This window comes from Ips typographus, linkage group LG14 (assembly GCF_016097725.1).
Source record: "Ips typographus isolate SLU linkage group LG14, UJ_Ityp_2.0, whole genome shotgun sequence".
Taxonomy (NCBI): domain Eukaryota; kingdom Metazoa; phylum Arthropoda; class Insecta; order Coleoptera; family Curculionidae; genus Ips; species Ips typographus.
Genome location: NC_138435.1, coordinates 5,182,886 through 5,203,457, shown reverse-complemented (window position 1 = coordinate 5,203,457; position 20,572 = coordinate 5,182,886). Strand labels below are relative to the sequence as shown.

The following is a 20,572-nucleotide window of genomic DNA, read 5'->3' as shown; positions in this document are numbered from 1 at the left end:
ATCAGTAAATGTTGATTTTAATAAATGTTTTTTTTTTGGATCACGTTGTGTTGGATAAAAGATTTACCTGAGAAACGGAAAACGTTTGTGTCCAATAGAGTGTCTTTTATCCAGGAAAACTGTAACATCGATGAATGGTTTCATGTTAAATCACAAGACAATCCAGCAGATCATATTTCAAGGGGCTTATCTGCAGAAGAGTTGTCTAAAAGGTATTTTGTGGTTTGAGGAACCTTCTTGGTTGAAATCTGATGTTTCAAAATGGCCTGTAAATTTAAAAGATTCCGGAGACCTTAAAACCATTCCTGAAGAACGAGTACATATGCATTTTGCAGTAAACGTATTTGATCTAGACTTATTTTCAAAATTTTCTAGTTTAACCAAATTAAAAAGAGTGGTAGCTTTATGCAAAAGATTTATTTTCAATTTACAACATCCAAATGAAAAATTAGTAGCTGCAATCACAACAAATAAACTTGATCAGAGCTTATTGACTTTGGTAAAAATGTTCCAACAGCAATCATTTCAAAAAGAATTATCTGACTTAATGAAAAGTAAACGTCTCAAATAATAGTCACATTTTATCCTTAAACCCGTTTCTTGATAAAGAAGGCATACTCCGAGTGGGTGGTAGACTTACTAAGTAAAATTTGCCCTTTTCAAGAAAACATGCTATTATTTTACCCAATAAGAATAAATTGACCAAGTTAATAATGTGAAAGTAATGTAGACACGATTTATTAGCATTTGTGGACTTGTTTATTGTATTAAAAAAGGATGCAGGCACATTTACAAGCAAACCAAAAGTTTTCAACAACCAAGCCGCTAAAACCTAATAATAAAAGTCAACGGTCAAAAACGCGGAAAATCAGATGTCATTGTCTTGTCAAACGTCAAACGTAAACGTCAAGTTAGTAACTAGGTACTTAATGTGTAATCTACCAAACTAGTTTGGATAGTGAGGCATTCATTGCTGCGCTTAAGTGATTTATCTCTCGTCATGGAAAACCCCAGAGCATGTATTCGGATAACGGAACTACATTTTTGGGTGCCAATAATGAATTGAGTGACACAAATTGAGGCCATTTTAAATTCGAGACCGATCAGTCCGCTATCATCTGATCCCGAAGATATGCAGCCATTAATTCCTGGGAATTTTTTGGTTGGACGACCACTAACGTCGATACCTGAACCTGATTACTGTGGCATAAGGGACAATCGGATGAGCCAGTATATCGGATATGCAAAATTTTAAGATTATTAGTTATGGGTTTGACTTTTCCACCAGTTAAATTAATACAGTTCATTTGAAGAAGGAACATACATAAACAAAAACAAAACTACACTACTATGAACCCAAGTTGAGATATTTTTAGAAAGCTTATTAAACTCTATACGTATAAAACTCTACCAAAATTAGTGCAATTAAACGAGTTGTTGAGGCTTAAACTAAAGGATACACCGACAAAAGTGGTCAATGTTGACGGCCTTTGGGGGCCAAACGATACTACTTAAGCAATCAACTTTTATACGTTAATGGAAAGCTTATTTCACATGACTTACCATTGTCGCTTTTCCTCCAAACAACGAGGCATTATCATTTTTGATATCCGACGTTTCGTTTTCTAGTTACCATCATCAACTTTAATTTTTACGGCCATATTGAATTTTGGCATATTGTAATAGAGCCTAGTTTTCTGATTACGATGATGTACCATAAGTTATGGTCCAGTTTTGATCATTAAAGTTAGGGTTAGTAGATGTTTGAAAACCTTTCTGAAAATGTCTGGCAAATGCGTTAGCTTTGTCGTGGTCTGTGTATTGTTCGGTGCCATTTTCGATTATTGTCCCTAGCGGATTTGTTTTCTAGTACCGTGATAGTTTTTTAATTTTCTGCCAGTATGTTTTTCTACTCCTTCGGAAAGATTCGGGTAATGTAGGCACATTGTAAAATTAGGATTGTACAGGGTGCTGCATTTTCGATGGTTTTACGGGGTACAGAGAAAACGGTAATAGATAGAAAAAAAGTAGCATACGTGTTCTGATCTCTTTTTCTGAGCTGAGATGACTGGCGAAAAGTGGGCGGCGCAAACTTCTTTTGTTTCAAAGATACGGGGGGTTATCGAAAATTGGTAATTTTTGAACCTCTTCTGTATTTCAGTTGCTCTTAAAGTTATCAAAAAAGGAAGAACGGTTCCCGGTAGAAGTTTTCATGTAGAATCCAATGGTCAGTTTTTTTCTATTCCGTTTAGTTTCTGACATATGACAGTAAGTTACATTTTTTTAAATGGAACATCCTATATATTTTTACGTCATTTAATTCTGTTGATTTTTACCTTTTCAACGGTGTATTACAACATATAAATTTGTAGAGGTTAATCCTGTTATTTTAAAAAAAGACCTTTGCTAAGCTAAAAAAGGCCAATATCTAAAATACCAAACAAAATCGGAAATCATATAAACTAACACATCAGAAAATTAAATATTTTTAATAAATCTTATTAAAAATCTGTTACAAACAGTTCTACCGTCACTTTAATAAGAAAAGTGGCCATTTCTATTTTCTACTATTTTTAAGGTGGAAGTTGAAAAAACTGTTTATAAACGACATGTAACATGTTAATATGAACATTGCCACATTTTGTTTTGACTGTGGGTATTTTTATACATATTATTTAGCACTTTTTTTGTTAAGGAAACGCATTTTTTCTAATTACCAAGATAAACGTTTACAAACTTATATGTTTTAATACACCGTTGAAAAAGTAAAAATCAACAGAATTAAATGAACTAAAAATATATAGGGTATTCCATTTAAAAAAATATAACTTACTGTCATATGTCAGAAACTAAACGTAATAGAAAAAAACTGACTACGCCATTGGATTCTACGTCAAAACTTCTACCGGAAACCGTTTTTCCTTTTTTGATAACTTTAATAGCAAATGAAATACAGAGGAGGTTCCAAAATGACCAACTTTCAAAAATCCCCCGTATCTTTGAAACAAAAGAAGTTTGCGCAGCCCACTCTTCGCCAGTCATCTCAGCTCGGAAAAAGAGATCGGAACACGTATGCTACTTTTTTTCTATCTATTACCGTTTTCTCTGTACCCCGTAAAACCATCGAAAATGCAGCACCCTGTACAGGGTGTCGCAGACAAATGTGGCATGGTAAAGTGGTCTGTTTTTTAAGACGTACACTCTATATTTTATTTAATTCTTGGATAGAAGTATTGATTATAAAAAAGGGTTGTTAAATGAATGACATAATGTAGCATGCCCCGTTTGCGACAAAATTGCGACTAAAAATAAATGAAAATTTTTACATTCGAAAATGTATGGCAATAAACTAAATAAATGAATAGTTAATATCTTAACTTTTCATGAACTATGTAAAAATGCTTATTGTAATTTTGTTTGCGTCAAAAAACTTTTTGGATATGTTTCATCTAGGTAGTTTTAAGAAAAATTGTAGGGGAAATCTACTTTAAATAAAGAGTCTAAGGGCATTATAAAAAATAACGCCCTAGACATTATTTCGTAGATAATTGATCTTAATAGGTGTCATTATTGATGAAACCATAGCCCTGTCGGATATTAAATAATAAAAATTGCAAATAAGTTATCAAGCCTATTTCCAAGGTTTTGACTAACATTTCTTTATTGATACCCTTTAAAATCTACCTTTAAAGCCAAAAATTAAGGGTTTTAGTCAAGTTTCATGATTGTTGTCACTGATTTTTACATTTCCACATAAAAAAGTAGTTTTTCAGCGTTGTAATTGCCTTCAAAATGTTGAAAATGGCTCAGAAATCTGTAATTGGTCTATCATCTATTAATGTTCCAGATTTCGGCTATCATTTTCTTGTTGGTAGTTAGTATAGTTTAAAATGTATCTTAAAAGCCAAAAATTAAGCCTTTTAGTCGAGTTTCATGATTGTTGTTTTTGATTTTTACATTTCCAGGTAAAAATGGTTTTGAAGCTTTGAAATTGCCTATAAAATGTTGATAATTGGCTCAAAGGCTTCTATGTTTTTGAATAAAAATTTATATATTGTATTATAGCCAACTTTTACAATTACCACATTCAAAAAAAGAAACCGGAAAGTACAGGTGTGAGTTGTGTGGGCTTTTAGCCTCCATAAAATGTTAAGTTATATGTATGTACTGGCAAAAGTTCACCTAGCAAGTTTTATATTGCATACCTAACCCTTTAATTAGGAATACCCAATGTTTATACTTAAGTCATGTAGTGCAAGTAAGTCAAGCCACTATTTTTTTACAAAATTGTTAGAAATAAAATGCTCGAGTTCACTTCTATATTATTAAGCTCACTTTGTAACTCGTCTGAAATAAATCTGGTTTTTAAAAACCATTATATTTAGTTTGTAAATTTAACTAGCAAAAATAAATGCAATGTTTTATTGCTCTATTTTACCCTGGTATACTTTGCTAAACCGAAATGACACCTGGTTTTAGTATTGAAAGCAGATAAGGTTTCTAGTCTAACCAAAAGCGACTTTTATGACTTTCTATCCTAATAAATTGTTAGGCGCCCTTTGAAGACATCCCAGACAATGTTTTGTTTTGCAGAACTTGGACTGCAAATACAAGGTGGCCAAATGAAATAATATCGCTTCAGTCAAAAATGTTATGTGATAAACTCAAAAGGATAAGTCAACATGGGCAGCACTTGCGTAAATTGCAGCACTGTTCGTAGTTTATGATTGAATTGTTTAATTGGTTGAAAAAGCTGCTTTTGCTATGCTTTCTCTTGACTTTGATTTTTAAATCCGTAGGTGCGGAGGATACAAAAATAAATTATGTAAAAGGTCAGCTAAACTGTGAAGTTTGACTTCTACTACATTTCAACTCCCAAAAACCAAAATTATCTGCTATTCAATCGATGACCGTATATCACAGCATATAAATTTATCCAAGTTGTATTTTTGTCAAAGCGGTTCAGAGCCTTCAATACGCTTTTTAAACTGATGCTAAAAAACCTTCTAAATGCTCTTGAAGTCGTCTAAAAAGATTTCAAAAGCTTCCAAAACAGTTTAGAAGCTCCAAAACAGCATCTAGAAGCTTCCAAATGCTCCTGAAGCAGCATAGCATCAAAATATTTCAAAACCGTCTAAAAATAAAAAATAAAATAATTAAATTAATAAATTAAATTAATAAATTAAATTAAAAAATTAAATTAAAAAATTAAATTAAAAAATTAAATTAATTAACTATTTAAATTACTAGACACGTAGTGTCTGAGTTCAGTTCCATATTATTAAGCTCATTTTGTAACTTGGCCGAAATAAAATTGTGTTTTTTAAAAACCATTATTTTGTTTGCCACTAAAGCATTTTTAGGAGCATATAAAAATGTTATTACACGCCAGCCGGCAAAGACATTTTTCGGACAATTTTGCCCCAATTACCTGTCAAAACGCTAATTTACAACCCTGTCTAGTCTAGTTTACAGCTCTAGGAAAGTCACGTCGCTTGAAATACTTTTCAAAGGGTCGTAAAAACCAAATAAAAAGAAAACATTAAGTCAAAGGCGTCAAAGCCGCCAAAACGTGCAATCCATGGCCGTCTTGATTGAATTTCGTCTCTAGCTTTCACCTTGAACCTTACGTTTTGTTTTTTTTGTTTTGTTTCTTGTATTAGCCATCATCAAAGCGCGTCATTTGTTTTGTTTAGTTTTTTTTGGTTTGGGTGTGTGTGTTTACACCGCGATTTTTAGGCCGTAACTCACTGAAATTAAGAGAAAAAAAAAGCACGATTAAAACAGACCACTCGCCCACCAGGGGAGTTTTTGCAAACACTTCCTTAATACGACCTTGTCTGTCACTTGTCAAATTATTTCTCGACCTGTCACTGTCACCTTGACAGTAACCAATTAAGTTTGTACATATCAAAAATACTGTTTTTTTTTGCATTTTTACTTTAAGTTAGGTTATTCAGAAGAATGATGGTAGGGTTTTTTAAAATTAATTTCCTTAAGGGTGAAATTTGCTTAAAATGTTTTCCTTTTCTAATGGATTTTTAAGTTCATTCACAAATAATTTTTTATTTTTGTACTAGGTTTGATTGTAATTTAGAAACCCTCTCACCCCCCTTCTGAAAGAAGTTTAGGGAGAGTGTGAGGAGCTCTGTAAATTCCTTGGACATTTTTTTTATTTATTAATTTCTTTAACGGTGAAATTTGCTTCAAAAGTAAAACCATCTCACCTCTCAATAAAAAACTTCCTACGAGCATAAGTCATAAAACTTGATCTAACCAAGGTATCAACGTATGGTATTTTATCATTTAATAGCAGACTTAAAATACGGGATGTACGGATAAATATTAAATTATGCGTTTGAAATTAACTATTTGACATTAGCAACGTCTGACGCCGTTTCAGTGAACGCAAAAAATGCCACAGGTTTGTTAATTTAAACAATTTTCTATTTTCAATAATAAAAAAGTTGACATTGGTGCGCACTTAATTTAGAACACCCTGTATACAGGGTGTTCTAAATTAAATTAATTATTAATTATTAAGGGTTTAATACACAAATTTTATCCACGTATTCTACGTCCAAAAATAATCCCAGTTTGTTCTATAAACTATACCCCGGAAATGCGTCTTTTAGGAACTACAGGGTGTTGAAGTTTTATAAAAAAAACACAAAGTTAATTTTTTTTTCAAAACTCATACATATTTTAATAAAACTTTGTGGTTTTCATAAACAAAAAAAGCCGATTATTCGCCAATTAAAAAATTGTTTTATCTTCACCAGTGGCGCGGCGCGTGTATTAATAAGTCACCTGATAATTTTTAAGAAAAAAAAGTACGGCACTGCTTGTTATAAAAATATCATTGATTTTTCCATTTTCCGTTGAATGTTTAATTTTGAAGGAAAAAGGATTCTTGGAATTTTTTTTTCCGACCCACCGATTTCGAGTAATCGAAATTCGAACTTATCGAGGCAATAAACTAATTGTAAGCAACAAAGAACTAAACATTTGATAAAAAATTATAATAATTGATCAAAATGGTGTCCTTTGACTTCAATGCATTTTCTGCAACGTTAGACTAGAAGAAGAATTAACTGCTCGTAAAATTCGCAACCTTTTTTTTTTGGTAAAAAAACTTCAACACCCTCTCTTTCCCAAAAGTCGCATTTTCTGGATATAGTTTATAGAGCAAACTGGATTTATTTTGGGACGTAGAATACGTGGTTAAAATTCGTGTAATAAAACCTGAATCACCCTGTATATAACTCACGCATTTCCAAAACCACACCTCACCACCTCCACCAACCCCCCACCAAGAGTGGGCCAATGCACAAGTTTCAGTTTCAGTCAGTCAACGGTCGGAGTCGGACGCTACGTTATTTTCGGGTGACTGTATTTTTTTTGTTTTTTCTCTTTGGAAAAATTAATATGGATTGCACTCAGAGTAAATATTTGAACGCTCGGTATAATCCGTACAACAGACCGGTGTACAGTGTGAACTATCCACTACAACCCACACCCTCACCCAGTCCCAAACAGTCCGAGAAGTGTGGTTTGGTGTACAAGAGTGCTTGCCTCCTCATCGAGCACAACAATTTGGGTGACCCCCAGTATTATTATGAAACACCCATGAATGAGGAGGAGGTGAGTCAGAGTGAGATACTGGATTTGGATAGTCAGAAAATGGTCAGTCAAACGTGGGAGAAGGAAAAGGAGGGACATACCGTGCAGGGGATGATTAGTTTGGGGAATAATCAACCAACAGGTTACCAAGGGGAGTTTGTGGTTGATGGTGGTTCTAGCGAGGGTGTTTCAGCGTGTTTTAGTGGTTATGAGGCTCCGGCACCGCCACCACTAGCTCCTGCTCCCACCAAGAGTACCAACTGGAAGAGTAACGAAGCACGCAGACCGAAAACCTACAATTGCACCGCGTGCAACAAGTGGTTCACCAGTTCCGGACATTTAAAGAGACACTACAACACCACGTTGCACAAGAAAGCGGTTAAATCTAGTGGGCTGCCTGATCCAGCTATCATGCCCATCAGCGCCCATCACCATCCAGCTAGGAATTCCTCGGCTAGTAAGGATAATAGTCAGGAGGATTCGAGGAGCAGCGACAGCGTGGTGGATGTGGTGCCTATCTTGGCGGAGCAGTACCCAAACGAGTTGGCCTCCCACGTTACGCAGGATACGTTTACCCCCAGCAGTACTACGGGTGATTTGGATGTGAGCCAGCCTTTGCCCAGTTTTGCGCAGGTTCTGGCGGAACTACATGGGTATGCGAACGTGGCTGGTATGGGACAGTACTACTGTCCTCTTCAGGAATACCCTCATCCTGTAATAATGGAGAATTACACCACCAATTTGACAACTGAATTTGGAGGACTAACCACCTTAGGAATTAATGAGGTGGAGGTGTTGTTGACCAATTTGGAGGAGGAACAAAAGGAGAATTCTCCCCCTCGTGCTTCGGAGGAGCGGAAAATCGTCCCTGTTATCTCACTCAACACAACAACACCTTCCATAGTGGTGATAAACCGTTCAAGTGTTCCCGGTGCGGTAAACGGTTTCCTGATGATGAAACCTACAAACGACATACGAAGAAACACACGGGCGATAAACCGCACAAGTGCGATATGTGCCCAAAAACGTTTAATTACAAAGCGGATTTGAGAAGGCACTTGTGCTGTCACACGGGCAGGAAACCGTACGCGTGCGAGATATGCGGCAAGGGCTTTATCAGGAAGGATCACATGATCAAGCACGTGGACACGCATACCAGGAAGAGGGAGAAAATGGCCGCCATCCGTAGCTAAAGCGCCCGCGCGCACTGTTGTTTCTTGAGCCACTCGATATATATAAATTTTTGGTTCACTCTGTATATTTAATTTTTTTTTTACCTTTAAAAATTGTTTTTGACAGTTTTTCTGGCCACTCACCTAACCTAATAGTTTTTTAACACTCTCGTTTAAAATTAATTTTTTGGACACTAAACTAAAATTTTCAGACAATCTTTTAGAGTGTTAAAAAATTATATTTTTTACTGTTTTGGCGTGTTTTAGACAGTTTTGTTGTAAATTCTTTAGGACATATCAATTGTTACTGATTTGTTGGACAGTTTCAAAATTTTTTGCTCTCCGGTCGTTATTAATCAAGCGATTTCAATGAAATTTTCACACAACTTAGGCAACACCCCAAAAAAATGAAATGGTGAAAAAAATCAGACAAAACCCCCCTCTCTTCACCCCCCTCAAGGGGAAAAAATTTGCTCAAAAAACAATTGCTTCGATTAAAATAACTCAAAACAATCAACAGCAACAGCAAGAGAAATTAATATTATATACCAGGTGTCCAAGAGCACCCTGGACATAGGAGATTAACATGGGAAAACGGTTTTGAATTTTTTGCGCCTGTACGGTTGATTTGATTGAAAAATCGTATTAATGAAGGTTGTAGTACCTATCACGGACTAGTTTTCTGTATTTTTTCAGATCTCTAACTTGAGCCCTTTCGTCGTAAAACACGAACAAAAATGAGAAAATTTAAACTTTTAGCCTGCACTGTATAGGCGGTTGTCGGGCAACGGGTCAGGTCATTGTTGCTGGTACGGTTTTTCAATCAAATCAACCGTACAGGCGCAAAAAAATCAAAACCGTTTTCCCATGTTAATCTCCTATGTCCAGGGTGCTCTTGTACACCTGGTATGTATTTATTGGGTCAAAATAATACGATTTAGCACAACTTACCTTAGATGAAAAGTTAACGGAAACAGAAATACAGGAGATCAAAGTTATTTTTTTAAAATTCACTTTTTCGAATAACTCGCGATCCACTTGGAGTTTTTCGCTAAAATTAGGTATTCCAATGTTTCTGAGGGTGCTAGCTTACAGAGGGCGCCATCTACAATAAATGGTTTGCTTTTAAATCGCTCTAACTTTTTTCTGGTAAAGCGAAGTGACAACTGACATCAGAGTATCTGTTATCCAATATTTTCTGAACAGAAAAGGTATACTTAGTTGGTAGGTCTTAGAGAGATCTTAGAGAATCAACCGTTTCCGAGATATTCGGAATTAAATTATTTGGTGCCATACATGATTGCAATTTGTCATCTTCTTGGAGGATGGAATTTAGCTCATTTCTCACTGCAAGTGAGAAATAACTTCAATAAAAATATTCCGAATCGTTGAATTGGTCGGGGATACGAAATATCGTAGAATTACTTTGACCCCCTGTATATCTATTTTCGTTGACGATTGGTCTGAGGTAAATTGTGCTAAATCGAATTATTTTGATCCCAGAAAGCCGCTATTAAATTATTTACCATTACTTAAGTTTTTTGAAAGTTATTTGAAAAATACTATTTTAAAAAAATTACTTTGACCCCCTGTATTTCTGTTTCCCTTGACTTTTCGTCTGAGGTAAGTTGTGGTAAATCGGATTATTTTGACCCAATAAATACGCCATTAAATTATTTACCATTGCATATATCTCATATATATTTCCTAATAATGAAAAGGGCTATCGACCATTTGGTTTTTCTGACCGTGATATTGTCACGAAGGATAATAAATCAAATTTATTACTTGAACGAAAACATTAAAAAATGTTTATATTACTTGAGCGGAAACATTAAAATTGTGGAATGCGGTCGGAGTGCAACTGCAATTAAGATGCATTTGCTGAATTTGCGAAATAATGTGGAATGTTTTCCAAGTACCGATGGTCGAAGGTCGTCACGAGTTGTCGGCTAGACGAGGCCAGGTCTGGGAGTTTTGATTGGTGGAATCAGTGTCTGGAATGCTATAAAAAAGAGGTTGCACCCTAGAGAGGGGTCAGTTCAGTTCAGTCAGTTCAGTCCAGTTCTGTCCAGTCAGTCCAGTTTTGCTGTGCACCACGTCGGAGAAGGCAGTACCTAGCCAGAAGACTCCGCTCACGCCACAGAATGTAGTCGTCCTGAATTCTGCAACCCGCACCGGGTTTACAAATTAATTAAATAGTAAACCATCTCTTAAACTATAATAAACCGCAAGTGCCAAACCCTCCACGAAGCTGCCCTCATAATTGTTTTACAAATAAATCAATGAGGGAAAAGCATTTGATTGAGGACATTACATCCAATTTTTGATAAAAAAATCTTCTCCAAAAGGATTTGAAGTTAATTAGAAACGGTTAATGTTTCTGTATTTTTTGAAACAGACAAATACGTTCTACTTTCCATAACATGAAAACTAGAGCGTCTAGAGCGAGTCGTTTATATTTACGGAGTTCAAACTTTTTAGTTTCAGGACCGGATTCCCGATTATTTTTACATGTCAATTAACTTTATAAAGTAATACGCAAGATTGCATGCAAATTAGAATTTTAATATAAGTATATTAGGCCTTAATGAACACATATTAACCTTTGTTCTTGTTTTCATTATATGTAAACAAACCATGCACTTGAGGGAGCCATAAGGAGCCAATGTACTAAGTGACGCTGTGCAAAGCCAGTATTGGAAGACCAATAAAGATGACACTTAACGTTATCACCAACGTCAACCACGTGATGTTAATGAAACTTAAGCAGGAAGGACTATGAAATTGACATTGCTAGACTTCAACTACTGTACTATTTGGTGACCAATGAGGGACAAAGTCATGGACAGGGCAATTTATGATTGTGACAAACATTTTTGTGCGAACAATGGCGCAATACAAATCGCAAAATCAAAACTGCGTATATTGAAGTATATGGTGCGTAGTTAAGCGCTCCCCAAGATTTCAAATGTGTTATGTTAATTTAAGGGTTAGTTTAATGATTAGGATTACTATAATTTTTAGGTACGACGAAGCGATGACGGAAAATGGAGAAAGTAAGCATTTTAGAAAATATATGATAAAAAGTAAAATTAAAAATTTTCGCTTACTCCATTTTTCAAATAATATTATAATAAAATGAATTTTATATAAGGCTAGCGATAACTTAGGTTGGTAATTAGAATTGTCAAATATAGGAATTACCTCTCTTGGTTTAAACTGGAGGGCCAGTTTCATGGAGAAGGGGCAAATGTCACGAAGGATAATAAATCAAATTTATTACTTGAACGAAAACATTAAAAAATGTTTATATTACTTGAGCGGAAACATTAAAATTGTGGAATGCGGTCGGAGTGCAACTGCAATTAAGATGCATTTGCTGAATTTGCGAAATAATGTGGAATGTTTTCCAAGTACCGATGGTCGAAGGTCGTCACGAGTTGTCGGCTAGACGAGGCCAGGTCTGGGAGTTTTGATTGGTGGAATCAGTGTCTGGAATGCTATAAAAAAGAGGTTGCACCCTAGAGAGGGGTCAGTTCAGTTCAGTCAGTTCAGTCCAGTTCTGTCCAGTCAGTCCAGTTTTGCTGTGCACCACGTTGGTGATCGAACCGCAAATGTCAATTAGACATGTCCGTAACGCTCAAGTAAAGTTAATCGCGAACCGCGCTCCAAGTGACAAGCCTCTCTCCAAGATTCTGTCTTCTATAGAGATGTAAGTATGTTTATTGTACTTCTATGTTGTGTGTTAATTTACGCCTGGTTTATTATGATTTTATTGGGAGTTAGTAACGTTTTCGTTGGGTTAGGAAACCTGTTATTTTACTAGTTAGTAAGTTAGGAGTTGTTAGGTTTAAGTACGTATTCAATAGAACTTGATGGTAAAGTTAACTGTGTTTTATTTTCACGCTGAAACGAGATCTCAGGCAAATAAGTTGAATTAAATTCAACACGTCACGCTAGTCGTGACAATATAATACAATTATATTGGTATCAGATATTTGTAGAATATGAGTACAAAAAGAAAATACTTAGTTTCACGTTCTACCTATTATTTACAGTACCTATACAAAAATTAACATAAAAATTAGTCCGTTTTTTTTCGGCTTCGCCTCACGCTGCAATCATGTAAAAGCGGCAAAAGTACTTTTTTACGACGACTGCTGTGAGGTGGAGTGGAAGGACAACTCACATCATTTTCGTAGCTCGAACTTATTGTCACCGATAAATCACTTTGACGGAATGTGTTTATTTCAAACAGGTATGTCAAGCGTTGTTATGGAAACGCCGAAAAAGTTGGTGAGTAGATTGTTAGTAGAAAGCGAAAATGCTCTAGAGCAGAAAATGATTCATTTTCTGCTCGCGCGCGGCAAATAACTACTTTCTGCTGTTAAATGGAAGCGTACATGTGGTACTTTCAAAGTCAGTCGTCGAAAAACATAATTTCTGAAACAGCACTGTAATCAGAAAACAAGTTGAATTAACATTGTTAAAAATAGAATATGACGCCCATTAGACTAATAAAAGTGACGATGGAAACCAAAAACCAATACGTCGTATCTCAAATATAATTTTGCCATGTTGTAGAGGAAGAAGCAACATTTCATTGAACTTCGAATTGCTCAACTATGTCTAAATTCCGGTCTTCTCAAATAACCGAAATCATCATGGTGAGTCCCGAAAAATGAAAGATGACTCTAACAGTTTCAGCTTCGTGACTAAAAAATATGTACTTCTATTTGGGAGCGCCCATCAAAAGAAGGTCCTGTCATAAAACGACCCAAATCGTAAACTACACTTTTTTTAAATAAAGGTAACAGCTAAACTCAGGTATCAGTTTTGTTAGCTAGCTTTCTGCTTTCAGTTTGGGTGTTGTTTCGAAAGTTTGATAATCGCTTTTTGTTTTAGTTACTGTTTTTGTAGTGTTCATTTACGATAAAATACATATATTTGATTTTCTCTTTTTGCAATAATTATTTACTCTTTCACTTTATTAACGGCAGAAATCGTGGTTTCCATTGGCAAGCTTGTGCGAAGCTAGTGTATTTGAATCCTGTTCTATTTTATGTCACTAAATCAATATGCTAAAATAAGAAACAAAAATTCAAAACTTCCGGTTATACCTATCTGTATCCATTTCTGAGATATTTACCATTTTATGTAAAATAAAAATAAAATATACACTTGCAGTACCTAATCTAACTAATTAACTAAGCTAACCTGAATTTTAACCCGCTACCGAACTATTAGCATTAGTATTAAAAGTAAACAAATAAAAAAATACTATTTCGTACTAATTATATTATAAATAATTTTTAAACTTCTTCCATTTAAATTTAAACATAAATTAAATCCATTGGAAAACAACGAAGAATTATAAATTATATAATTTCACTCTAAAAATGTTGACTCTCTCTAGCTTCGAATCCGTAGCACTAACCAATCAACTTTTATACGTCAATAGAAAGCTTATTTCATTGGCTATTCATTGACTTACAAAAGTTTATACAAAGTGTTGCAAATAACCTAGTTATTGACGATTGTAAGAAAAGATGCACCAAAAAAGACATAAAAAAACGAGTCAAATTTGACGCTTCCTAGCGGCCGAACCGTTCAACCTGTTAACTATAACCTATAGCTGTTGTACCACATGTAGTGACATCTGTACTCAACTATATAAGCTAGAACGTTCAAATGGCGTCCCAAAATCTAGGAACAGCACCATTGATATCGCATCATTCGGTAAACAGCGATATAATTGGTGAGGTTTTGTTTATCAAAAAAAAATTCCTTCGTTACTAGATTGCTAACTCTTTAAAAAGTCGGCCACATCGCGGAGGTTCGCCCGCGATAAGTTATGTGCAGTCTGCGAGAGAATGGAAAGACTCGCACAACAGTTGATTTCTTTCTGGTTTAAAACCGTAATTAAATTTTAAGATTATTAGTTGTGGATTTGACTTTTCCACCAGTTTAATTAATACAGTCCACTTGGAGAAAGAACATGGTCCTTAAAGCCGAATAGCGATCAGACATAAGACGAAACGTTATTGAAAGATTAGAGACTTTGATTAGAGTGTCGTCAAGCCTCGGCGATAACCTTGAAGGATGGAATTGAAAACTTGGAGACCTGGATTTCCAGAAGCGGCTGGTAAATTGACATGGGACGACGATCACCGTGGGTTACAGTAAGCAAACCAAAAGGGAAAATCTACCAGAAAGAACAGTAAGTCTTGAATTTGGCTCAATTTGATAACACTTACTTACATTAACTTGACTCGACGAAGGCTTATAAAAATAATTATATTCAAATTATAAAATCAAGACAAAATGAAGGACCTTAGAGACCATTTTAATCGTTTGCAATTAAAAAAAAAACTAGTTATTAAACAATCTTTAACTCGTTTTAAAGAGTGTGTTGAATTGTTTGATCTCGTCCAAGTTGATAATAGTGCTTTATTGCAATTAAATAGTCGTTTAGCACGCACTCAACCATTGTGTGATGAGTTTAGGGGACCACCAGGACGAAATATAATTGTTATTGACACCGATGATGAATTGGCATTATCAGCTGATAATATTAGTCAAGAAAAACCAGGAAGATATCAATTTTAAGATTTATTTTATGAAATAAGTGCGCGTGCTTCACTGATATTGTCAAATCATCATAAAATAGAGTCAATTGATAACATCTCCCGACCGAAATCACATAATTCCCAGCGACGTGTTACGGGGTTTTCAATAAAATTACCAAACATTATAAACAATTCATAAGTTGGAATTTCGAGACGCATTTTATTCAATAATTGATCAAAACTCATCAATGGATGAATTGCACAAGTTTTATTATTTAAAAGCACACCTTGATGTTAGAATACATTAAAACTACAAAAGATAATTATAGTATTGCCTTAAACATGTTAAAAGACAGCTACGAAAATAATAGACTAATTATTTTTAATTTTGTCAATGGTTTATTTAAAGCGCCTTCGGTAGTCAAAGAATCACATACTGAATTGCGTAGCTTATTTGATTTATTTAATAAAAATGTTTAAGGTTTAAAAGCATTAAATCAACCCACAGATCAGTGGTCAGTGTTACTTGTTTATTTAATGGTTACAAAACTTGACCACCCAGCTCGTTTTTGTTAAAGAGAAATGTGAGTTTTTAGAGAAACGTGAAACTGTGAGTACTGTGACGCTCTTTTGTTGGGGCGCGAATGAAATACCCCTTTTGACACTAGTCTGATTTTAATTGCCTCGGGCGCCACCTGGTTTCAAATAACCGCGGAGCGTAAACCAGGAAAACGCTCCGTCTACCGGGGTAACCTTTAAGACAGTCGAAGAAGGTAAGCGGGCGCTAAGGTTTTGCAAGGCTGACAGGTCCAATGAAACACAAAAGTAAATTTACAAACTCACCGGGTCGTGTTTCCAAATAAAATAAACAGAAATTAACACTCTGAAACACTTAACCCAAAATTATGACTACGGACCTACGGTGGTTAACGAACAGTACCAATCGGAAAAAAACAAAAGTCGGAACCCTAACGGTATCTTAAGTCCTAAACAGAAACGAAAGCAAGTATAATTATGAGAGAGAGCGTGTAACTTTGTTTAAATGGTCAATTTCAACCTAAAGCGTGTAAGTCGGGACGCGGGTGACAAAGCAGTTAAACGTACCAATAAAAGCGGTCAAATAAAAGGTGTACACGTTAACGGTGTCTACGGCAGCTGTCCTGGCGGTTAAGAATAGGAGAAATCCGGGTGCTAGCTACGGTAAACTAATTACTGGGGAAAAATCCGCCGGGTCATTACGAGTCCACGACGGCTAACTACGGCGTACTAATTACTGGGGAAAAATCCGCCGGGTCATTACGAGTCCACGACGGCTAGCTACGGTGTACTAATTACTGGGGAAAAATCCGCCGGGTCATTACGAGTCCACGACGGCTAGCTACGGTGTACTAATTACTGGGGAAAAATCCGCCGGGTCATTACGAGTCCACGACGGCTAGCTACGGTGTACTAATTACTGGGGAAAAATCCGCCGGGTCATTACGAGTCCACGACGGCTAGCTACGGTGTACTAATTACTAGGGAAAAATCCGCCGGGTCATTACGAGTCCACGACGGCTAACTACGGTGTACTAAATACTGGGGAAAATCAAAAGGAACGGACAGGTATTGCGGTATAGGCCTAGAACAGATGCCGTACCGGTACACGTGGTTGAATGGTACTTACTGCTAGTCGGATCTCGAGTCGGAGCAGGTGGTCTGGTTCGGACGCTGACCGCAGGTGGAAGAGGCGGTTTGCCACGTGCAGGCCAGTTTTATTTCCTGCAATCTCCCACTCACCTACGTACCATGTATGGGGGACCGGAACCGCGCGCACTGCCACACACTGGGTGCCGGCAGGACGCCCTTGCAGGTTAACTGCGGTACTATAGCCGCTGAACATTCGGCCGCGTAAATCTTATTAACCACGCACTTATCAATTAGCGGCTTTCCGCGACACATCGCTATGACCCTAACGAAAAGTAACCGACGTCCCGAACCTAAACTGACAAGAACGGAGAAAATCCGACTGTTGGAACTTAAGTTATTGAAATGATGATTCCGGTTGGTCGATTCAATTAAGAAAACGGTAAAAATTTAGTAACTTCGTTACAGTACAAAAAGTAATAAAAATCAAAATGAAACAATAATAGAAATTTTAATTAAAAGTTCAAAAATCGTACTCATTACTAACAAATAGCAATAACAAATTTACTTGTTTTTACTGTAAATCAAGTCATTCAATATTTAGATGCAACTCATTTTTAAAATTTGATCCTAATAAAAGAAAGCACGAAGCGGTAAGGCTGAAACTGTATCTAAACTGTTTGAATCCAAAACATGCATTTGAAAATTGTAGAATATGTGCTGCAGCAAGAGAAATAAACGCAGGCCGAGCCGTTCGAGCAGACGAGAGAAGGGCGCACATAAACATTGCGAATAATCACGACCCGGTTGAAGATAGAAACAGTATTCAACGCAACGATGACCTTGGCCGCATTTGTTTTCGCGCTCCATGGAGCGAGCAGAGCTTTTTTGACGTAACGATGACGTAATTTGGGAAAACCATAATTTGACCAATTGTCAAATTACGTCATTGTGACGTCAAAAACGCTCTGCTCGCTCCATGGAGCGCGAAAACGAATGCGGCCCTTGTCTCGCCTCAAACTACGTTAATAAGTCGGGCTAATAAATATGCGCTGTTGTCTACTGCTTCTGTTTTCATCCTAAATAAAGGATTACAGTTTAAGGCGACTGTTTTACTAGATCAAGGCTCACAATCAAATTTCATTACTGGGAGCTTTTGTAATAAAATTGGTTTTCATAAAAAAGAACTTAATTATTCTGTTTCATGTGTTGGAAGTAATACCTTTTTGCAAGGTAGATATAAAACTAGGTGTACATTAAAATCACGCATCGGGAGTTTCCAAACAGAAGCAAATTGTTTAGTTTACCGAAAATTACTGAAGCGATGCCGATAAGATAATTTGATTCAAGTTGCATTTCGATACCGGAGCATGTAAATCTAGCCGATCCTGACTTTAACATCAGTAAAGATATTGACATGTTATGTGGTGTAAGTATTTTTTATGACATTTTGCTAACCAATCAAATTAAATTGGGAAAATTGGGCACTTTAGCAAATTAGGCTGGCTAATAGGAGGTGACATTAATATTTCGATTTGAAGACCACAGGGGAAAAAAAAAGGCGCTTTGTCAAAAAAATCGATTTCGAGAAAAACCAGTTTAAAGGTTTTAATTCCTTACAGTCTTGTTTAAATTTTAACTAGATTTTTGAACTAGGGTAGAAATGACGACTCAGCATTTGTAGTAGCACCTATTAGGTAGATTTTAATGTAGCATGTAGCGTGGTTTACAAAAACAACATTCTTTCACCTGACGTCATAAAAAAAATGGAAAAACACGCCATGTCCATGCGCGACATTCTAAGAAGGCGCCATGTCATTAAGTGAACACTCAAGTAATGATGTTTTCAGCAAAATACTTGCATGCTTGATCTATTAAAAAACAGGATTTTTTATTAATTTTTTTTTGTTTTTAAATAGAAAACTTACCCTGCATGATACTATAAACTAATTTCGAGTCAGAGAAGCTTCAGGTATTTTAATTTATTGAATGTGGAATATTGGAAAAATAATTCTGCGCCTCGGGCCCACAAAATTTTTTCAAATCTTGCAGATTTTTCCACTTAATGGGACTTATTGGTAAAAGCTCTAAAATTTTTAAATAAATTATGATTATACCATTATAATATTATCAGTAGAAAACTTACGTACCATTGTATAAATAATCGGGCAGTTCAAATTCTCCGTCTCTGCACTTTTGAGTAGGTTTAAATTTTGGGTCTGTTACAGGGCTGGATTCCCACATCCCATTATATGTAGTCCTGTAGTAAATTAGGCGAGGATGCTCTTTAACTATTTTTAGTTCTCGAATCGGTCGAGTTGGAAAGGGGCATTTTCTTCTGTACCTCTCTTTAAAAAAGAACGTCCAGTTCTTAAAATTGCTTTGTTCAACTTCAACCACTTCAAAGGGCATTGGTTTAACTCTAGCTGATTTGAATACTTCAATCCAATCTTCCGGTTCTTCAGCTCGGCTCTTTTGATTAATCAAACCAAAGTCTTTGTCGCACTCCAAATAGAAATGCCCTCTTATTGGAAAAGTAAGTTTTATCGATTGTAGCCTCTTTTCAACGTGCACTATATAGTGAAGAATTCGGAACACAGTATAGTTCTTATTTTGCCCCCCGCACGAGTCGCAAAATATTTCTAAATGTTGAACTTCTTCGTTGAGATAGTTGAATACAAAGTGATGAAGCAAGGAACTGACCGAATCACTTCCCTTATTTCCAACAGTTTCTGGAAATGTATAAAATATTGCTTGAGAAGTCGAAAGTATATGAATATTTAGCGAATATAGAGATAGCTGTCTTTTGTAATAGACGTCATTGGTCGTTATATTGGGAAGTGGAAGGTTTTTGGAGAAATCCAAGCAAATTGCTTCAGTAGATAAAACTCGTTGACTACTTATTTTGGCTTCTCTCTTCCTCTTGTAAAATTGGTCAGCCTTTAATTAATGCAGCTTAATTTCTATTTTCAAATTTCTGATATTCCTCTCTACTTGTCTAAACTGTAAAGATTCAGTCATTCCTCTAGTTGTTAAATTGAATCTTTCAGATTCAAGACCCTTCATTTTCGCGATGTTTATGTCGTATTGACTACAAGTGTCCGATCTAGGAAATGCGAATCCTATATTAAATTCTGTAGAGAATATCGTGAAATTGAGCAAGTTGTTCCGCTTTTCGGGGCCTTCTCTGTTTTATTGGCAAAACTGACATTAGGCCGCATAGATAAAGATTTTGTTCAATAACTGATTTCAATTCATTAAACTTTCGAATAATTTCTTTTTGTGTTGTTACAGGAACAGCCTGGAAACATTTATATCGACCACAAAGACAGTCCTCGCCAATCTCATGGCTGCTTAAATTGAATGTTTTCATCACATCAGTTAGTTTCCCGTATTTTTTCCTTTTTTTAATTTTTCTCTCGATTTTTCTATTAGACACGTCACTCTCACTATTTTCCGAACTCGACATACTTACTTAACTAGGCAAGTATACTACTAAACTTATTAACTTTTTGTTGTCTTAAAGATCTCACGTTTTCACCGAATTAAACAACCAACATAACCCCTCAAAAACAACGA

General features: G+C 35.8%; 1 long non-coding RNA gene across 1 annotated transcript in view; it reads left to right on the top strand.

The window, feature by feature from the left end:
* The window catches only part of LOC145738023 (uncharacterized), a 207,219-nt gene extending 194,533 nt beyond the window's left edge, over positions 1-12,686 (top strand). Inside the window, exon 4 of the long non-coding RNA XR_014180562.1 lies at positions 10,826-12,686. This is a non-coding gene — a long non-coding RNA (uncharacterized LOC145738023). The remainder of the gene's footprint in view (positions 1-10,825) is intronic.
* Positions 12,687-20,572: the final 7,886 nt, after the last annotated feature.